The sequence below is a fragment of the Saccopteryx bilineata genome, chromosome 4 (assembly GCF_036850765.1).
Source record: "Saccopteryx bilineata isolate mSacBil1 chromosome 4, mSacBil1_pri_phased_curated, whole genome shotgun sequence".
Taxonomy (NCBI): domain Eukaryota; kingdom Metazoa; phylum Chordata; class Mammalia; order Chiroptera; family Emballonuridae; genus Saccopteryx; species Saccopteryx bilineata.
Genome location: NC_089493.1, coordinates 288,313,790 through 288,320,591, shown reverse-complemented (window position 1 = coordinate 288,320,591; position 6,802 = coordinate 288,313,790). Strand labels below are relative to the sequence as shown.

Genomic DNA, 6,802 nt, shown 5'->3' with positions numbered 1-6,802 from the left:
GGCGCATCTTTGAATTGTACATTTAAAAATGTATTTAAATTATATCTCAAGTCCTTGGCCGGTTGGCTCAATGGTAGAGCGTCGGCCTGGTGTGCAGAAGTCCCGGGTTCGATTCCCGGCCAAGGCACACAGGACAGGCGCCCATCTGCTTCTCCACCCCTCCCCCTCTCCTTCCTCTCTGTCTCTCTCTTCCCCTCCCACAGCTGAGGCTCCATTGGAGCAAAAAGATGGCCCGGGCGCTGGGGATGGCTCCTTGGCCTCTGCCCAAGGCACTAGAGTGGCTCTGGTCACAACAGAGCGACACCCCGGATGGGCAGAGCATCGCCCCCTGGTGGGCGTGCCGGGTGGATCCCGGTCGGGCACATGTGAGAGTCTAACTGCCTCCTTGTTTCCAACTTCGGAAAAATACAAAAAAATAAAATAAATTATATCTCAATAAGTACATGGAGGCTAAATAGCATGTTATTAAACAAAGAATAGGTCAACAACGAGATCAAGAAAGAAATCATAAGTTTTCTAGAAACAAATGAAAATTGAACACACAACAACCCAAAAGCTATGGGACACAGCAAGTGCAGTCCTGAGAGGGAAGGTCAGCATTGCAAGCATAGCTCAAGAAGCAAGATCCCAAATACACAATCTAACCCTACATCTAGAAGAACTAGAACAAGAGCAACAAACAAAGCCCAGAGTAAGTAGAAGAAAGGAAATAATAAAGATCAGAGCTGAGCCCTGGACAGATAGCTCAGTTCAGTGGAGCATCATTCTGAAGCACAGAGGTTGCCTGTTCAATCTTGTCAGAGCACATTCAGAAACATCAATGTCTCTCTCTCTCTCTCTCTCCTTTCTTCTCTCTCTAAAATTGATTAAAAATTTAAAAAAAAAAACCAGAGTAGAAATAAATGGCATAGAGGCGAAAAGAAAAATACAGGAGATGGCCTGACCTGTGGTGGCGCAGTGGATAAAGCATCGACCTAGAATGCTGAGGTCGCCGATTCAAAACCCAGGGCTTGCCTGGTCAAGGCACATATGGGAGTTGATGCTTCCTGTTCCTCTACCCTCCTCTCTCTCTTCCTCTCTCTCTCCTCTCTCTCTAAAAATGAATAAATAAAATAAAATAAAAATACAGACCATCGATGAAACTAAGAGCTGGTTCTTTGAAAAGATAAACAAGATTGACGAACCTTTAATCAGACTCATCAAGAGAAAAAGAGAGAGAGAGAAGACCCAAATAAATAAATTCAGACATGAAAAAGGAAAAATTACAACTGACAGCAGAGAAATACAAAGGAGTGTAAGAAAATACTGTGAACAATTATATGCCAACAAATTAGACAACCTGGGCAAAATGGATAAATTCCTAGAAACATACAATCTCCCAAAACTGAATCAGGAGAAATCAGAAAACCTGAATAGACAAATTACAACAAATGAAATTAAAGCAATAAAAAAAAAAACTCCCAACAAATAAAAGTTCTGAACAGGATGGCTTCACAAGCTAATTTTACCAAACATTCAAAGAACTATCACCTATCCTTCTGACACTATTACCAAAACTTCAAAAGGAAAGAAGATTTCCAAGCTCTTTTTATGAGACCAGCACAATCTTAATCCATAAAAGAAAGATACTACAAAAAAAAAGAAGGCTATAGGCCAATAATAGCCCTGATAAAGATAAATGCAAAAATGTTCAACAAAATACTAGCAAACCAAGCCCAGTGATACATTAAAAAGATCATACACCATGATGCCTGACAGGTGGTAGCGCAGTGGATAGAGCATTGACCCGGGCACTGAGGTCAAAGGTTCGAAACCCTGAGGTCATCAGCTTGAACACCAGGTTGCTGGCTTGAGTGGGGGGATCACTGACATGATCCCATGGTTGCAGGCCTGAGCCCAAAGGTCGCTGGCTTGAAACCCAAGGTTACTGGCTTGAGCAAAACAAAGGGTCACTGGCTCAGCTGGAGCCACCCCAATCAAGGCATGTATGAGAAGCAATCAATGAACAACTAAAGTGCCACAACTATAAGTTGATGCTTCTTATCTCTCTCTCTCTTCCTGCCTGCCTCTCTCTCACTAAAAAAATAAAAATAAAAACATCATACACCCATACACCACAAAGGTTGGTACAATATTAACAAATCAATAAATGTGATTCATAACAAAAAAAATGAAGAATAAAAATCACATGATCATATCAATAGGTGCTGAAAAAGCATTTCATAAAATCTGGCACCATTTATAATAAAAACTCTCAGCAAAGTGGGAATAGAGGGGTTATTCCTTAATATAATAAAGGCCATATATGACAAACCCACAGTCAACATCGTACTCAATGGGCAAAAACTAAAAGCATTTCCCCTAAGATCAGGAACAAGATGAGGATGTCCGCTTTTACCACTCTTATTCAACATAGTACTGGAAGTTTTAGTCACAGCAGTCAGACAAGATGAATAAGAAAAGGCATCCAAATTGAAAAGGAGGAAGTAAAACAGTCATTATTTACAGTTAACACAATATTGTACATAGAGAACCCAAAAGACTCCACCAAAAGTCTACTAGATTTAATAAATGAATTTGGTAATGTAGTAGGATACAAAATTAATATTCAGAAATTAGTTACATCCTTATACATCAATAATTAACTATCAGAAAGAAAATAAGAAAACAATTCCATTTACTATTGCAACAACAGCAACAACAAAATAAGGTACCTATGAATAAATTTAAACAAAGAAGTAAAAGACCTATACCTGGGAAATTATAATAAAGAAACTGAGAAAGATGCAAATAAGTGGAAGCATATACAGGGTTTCCTCAGGTTACAACAATTAAAAAATTGAGATGTGAGTGTTTTGTCTCCTGCATGTTCCTTAGGCAATCCTGATTCACCTGACCCAGTATCTCCAGCACCTTCTGCAGGTTCTCCTGCCTCTCCAGCTTCCTCCTCCCAATAGGTCACTCTCTCCCACCTTGCAAAGCCCCTTCCAGTATGCATGCCAATCACAGAACATGCATACTTTCTTGATGATATGTAGAAAATTTCTAGTAGCACACAGGATAATTCATTAGGAATTGTCAGTAGTGATTACTTCTGGAAATGGGATCAAAGACAGTGGGAAAGGACTTCACTTTTCACTTTATTCTTATTTAGATTGCTTTACTTTTTTTCTTTTTTTTTTACCAAAAACACTTTAAATTATGTTTTATTTTTATTTTGAAAACAGGCACTCAGAGCTATTTTCCAGTAACTGTAATTTTAAAAGTAGTCTAGGGAGACAGCTAGGCGCTCCGTAGGGGCTGAAGGTCTGGGCTGGAGGGCTGAGGGAATCCGAGCTGCTGTGTGGTGGGAGATGGCAGACATCTGTCCGCGTGGACCAGCTCATCCGGAAGCACAGAAGCGCGGGGCTGCAGCAAAGGGGTGGCTCAAAGTCAGACCAGGAGTTGGAGGTGTCTGATCTCATGTTGGGACCCAGCAGAGCTTCCTCAGGTAGCTAGCACACACAGCCACCTTCCAGCAGAGGTCTGGTGCTGGGCAGAAGATTGGACTCTCAGATTCCCGGATGTCCAGATGCCCAGATGCCCGGCTCAAGCTGAGTCAAGGCTGCCTGGGAAAAGCTCTCGATGGAAGACGCTTGTTTCCAGATCAAAGGGAAAGTGCAGGATGCCAGGGAAATGCTGAATGCCCGCAAGCAGCAGAGCACAGCACCCCAGAAACCCCACCAGGCAATTGATGCTTGGGAGAAGCTCGGCTTGAAGCCAAGTTCCCCCATTGCCTTCATGAACCCCCACATCAGGATGGTGACCCCAGCTCTGAAGCTCACCCAGGTTCCACAGCAGAATGTCATGACACCGCCTCATGTCCACCCTGCCAGAATGAGGATAAACGTCGTCAGTAATCACCAGGACAAACAGAATTTATCTGACCCGGATGAAGACGATGATGTTGCAGTTTCCATTCCCGCTTTCTCCACCAGGTAAAGGGCTGAGCAGTTCTGAGCTTTCCATGTCCAAGGCCACCCCCTCTCACCAACGTGGTTTAGAATGATGCATGCACAGCTGCTGCTCTCCCCTCCTCGGTTGGAACAAAAGCTTTGACCAACATGCCCCAGACACTAGAGAACAAGGAGAATTTCCCCAAGGAGCTGCCCCCTGCTGAACCTATCCTCAGCCCTTTAGAAGCATCAAGATGACTGTGAATAATCTGCACCTTCAGTCACCAAGGAGGACACTGTTGAGCTTTTCTGTATGTATGGAGCCCTGAAGTAGGCTCAGCTGGTTCATCCTGGAGTAGCAGAGATGGTCTATGTGAAGAAGGGTGATGCTATCACCGCATGTAAGAAAGATAACAGCTGTGTCTATATGGGCAATGAAGTACACGCAGCCTTCACATGAATGGGAACGTCATCACTTCGGACCGGCCCGGCCTGCTACAGCTGAGTGATAGACGTTCGGTGAAAAAGGAGTGAGCTGCCTCGCAGGGTGAACTCTGCTGCCTCAGCCCACCCTCCTGCAAAAGTGGGACCCTGACCCCATCCTGAAGGCACTGTTCAGGTCCTTGGGGGCTCCTGTCACCACATGGCCCACAGAATTCAAAATCAGACTTTGATCAGGGGAGTGAGGCAGTCAGAAGTGGGGGCAGAGGAGGGTGGCTGTTTCCCAAAGCCAAGCTTGTGACCAATGGGCTGCCAGACTGGAGGCCCCCAGGCAGTTGGTGGAGAACTTCCCCACTGGCCTGACTGCCTCTCTGTGATGTACTCTACCCTGGGTTCTACCCCGTGCATTCAGTTGTCCTGTAGTGTGTTTTCTCGCCCCGCCTTCTCACCAATGTACGTTTGTGATGCTCAGAATGTCTCTCCTCCTAACCTCAACCCAAACTGATTTCTCATCTGGAAATGCAGTCCTAAGTTCTCTGCATGGCTTTCTGTGGCTCCATGGAATTCAGGGCAGAGGCTGTTTGAAACACACTGCTTTCTCCGAGGGTGAGGGACTTGCCTCCTCTTTTTCTTTTTTTAAAATTTTTATTAATTTTAATTTATTGTTTACATGGATTCAACTATCCCCTTTTTCTTTTTAAACTTTTCAAACAAAGTGGCGAATGGCAGGCCCTGCCATCCTAATGGGAGCCAGGTCAGCTCCAGAGCTGTGCCATTCAGCTGCCTGGTCAATGGAGATGGCCTGGGTGGCCATCAGGTCACAGGCCTCTTGTCCTCTCACCACAGTGACCACCAGACTCATCTGGAGAGGGCCCTGTTGGCAAGGGCCAAGCGAGGCTGCTGCTCTGCAGGGAAGAATCCACCTCAGCTCTTGGCTGGACAGCTGGGCTGACCCAGGCCACTCAGGAAGTCCTGCGAGGTCTCTTCCCTTCTCCTTGGATTCTGCCGAGTGCTCCACCCCCGCTCCTCTGGTTACCACTGCTGGAGAGGCTTGCGTGGCAGGTCCTTTGAGAACTCACTAGCCCAGCCCACGTCCCACCCTGGTTTTGGTGTTGATGCCAGCCCACTCCTACTTCTGTGACACTATGGGTTTGGAGGATTATTGAAAGGGGAGATGTTGGCTTGTTTCTGGCTTTCTTTCTGGCCTCAGATGTCTACAGGACAATAGTCAGGGATGCTGGGAGCATATATGCAGACCACCAAGGGGCACTGTCTCCACTGTTGTAAGTGACCCATTCCTCCATGACCAGGAGAATATTTCCTTGCTTTGGCAATGGGAGGAGGGGAATGGCAGGTGGTGAAGAGGGAGTTGAGAGATCAAAGCAGCCCTTGCAAGCAAGTGGCGGGTTATTCCCTCAGCATGGTTCCAGGGAGCTGGGGCAAAACTGTAGAACCCAGGGCAGCCCCTGAACACCAAGACAGCATTGCTCCAGTCACTGTCAGTCTCCCACTGGTTTGTTGGAACTGTTAGGGGAGTCCAGGCTGGCAGAGATGGAGAGAGCTGGGGAGCAGGATTCTTTCTGGGAGCTCTACAGAATCAGTAGCAAGCACTGTGAAAGATACAAGCCTAGAAAGAAAGGGGCTGAGACACTGAGAGCCTCTCATGACTGGCGTGGGGCCAGCCCAGTGAAAAGAAACCGGTTGGCTCAGCGGTAGAGCGTCGGCCTGGCGTGCGGGGGACCCGGGTTCGATTCCCGGCCAGGGCATACAGGAGAAGCGCCCATTTGCTTCTCCACCCCCACCCCCTCCTTCCTCTCTGTCTCTCTCTTCCCCTCCTGCAGCCAAGGCTCCATTGGAGCAAAGATGGCCCGGGCGCTGGGGATGGCTCCTTGGCCTCTGTCCCAGGCGCTAGAGTGGTTCTGGTCGCGGCAGAGCGACGCCCTGGAGGGGCAGAGCATCGCCCCCTGGTGGGCAGAGCGTTGCCCCTGGTGGGCGTGCCGGGTGGATCCCGGTTGGGCGCATGCGGGAGTCTGTCTGACTGTCTCTCCCCGTTTCCAGCTTCAGAAAAATACAAAAAAAAAAAAAGAAACCTGGAAGCTCGTGTTTCCACAGAGTTCATCTGTCAAGCAGGAAAGCACCAGGGTTTGAACCCAGCTCAGTCCTCCAGCTTTGGAGTTGCCGAGGCCTGGCCAGTCCAAGGAATAGGCCTGCTGCTGTTACACTTTCCGGTTCTTTAAGAATGCAGGTTTTGTTCCCTTCATCCCCTTTGAATGGATACAAATTTAGTTCTCCTCAGCAGCTGGAAGTCATTCTTCCTACACTTTTTCAAAACTTCTTGGCCCGAGAGAGCACCCAAGGCAGTTGGACCTTGTTTCTCAGGTCCTGAGCACAATCTGGCCACTGCTCAGACTCTGCTTTGAGCAGAG

General features: G+C 47.1%; 1 pseudogene; it reads left to right on the top strand.

Moving 5' to 3' along the window:
* The first annotated feature begins 3,353 nt into the window (after positions 1–3,353).
* On the top strand, positions 3,354–4,609 carry LOC136335733 (polymerase delta-interacting protein 3 pseudogene; annotated as a pseudogene).
* Positions 4,610–6,802: the final 2,193 nt, after the last annotated feature.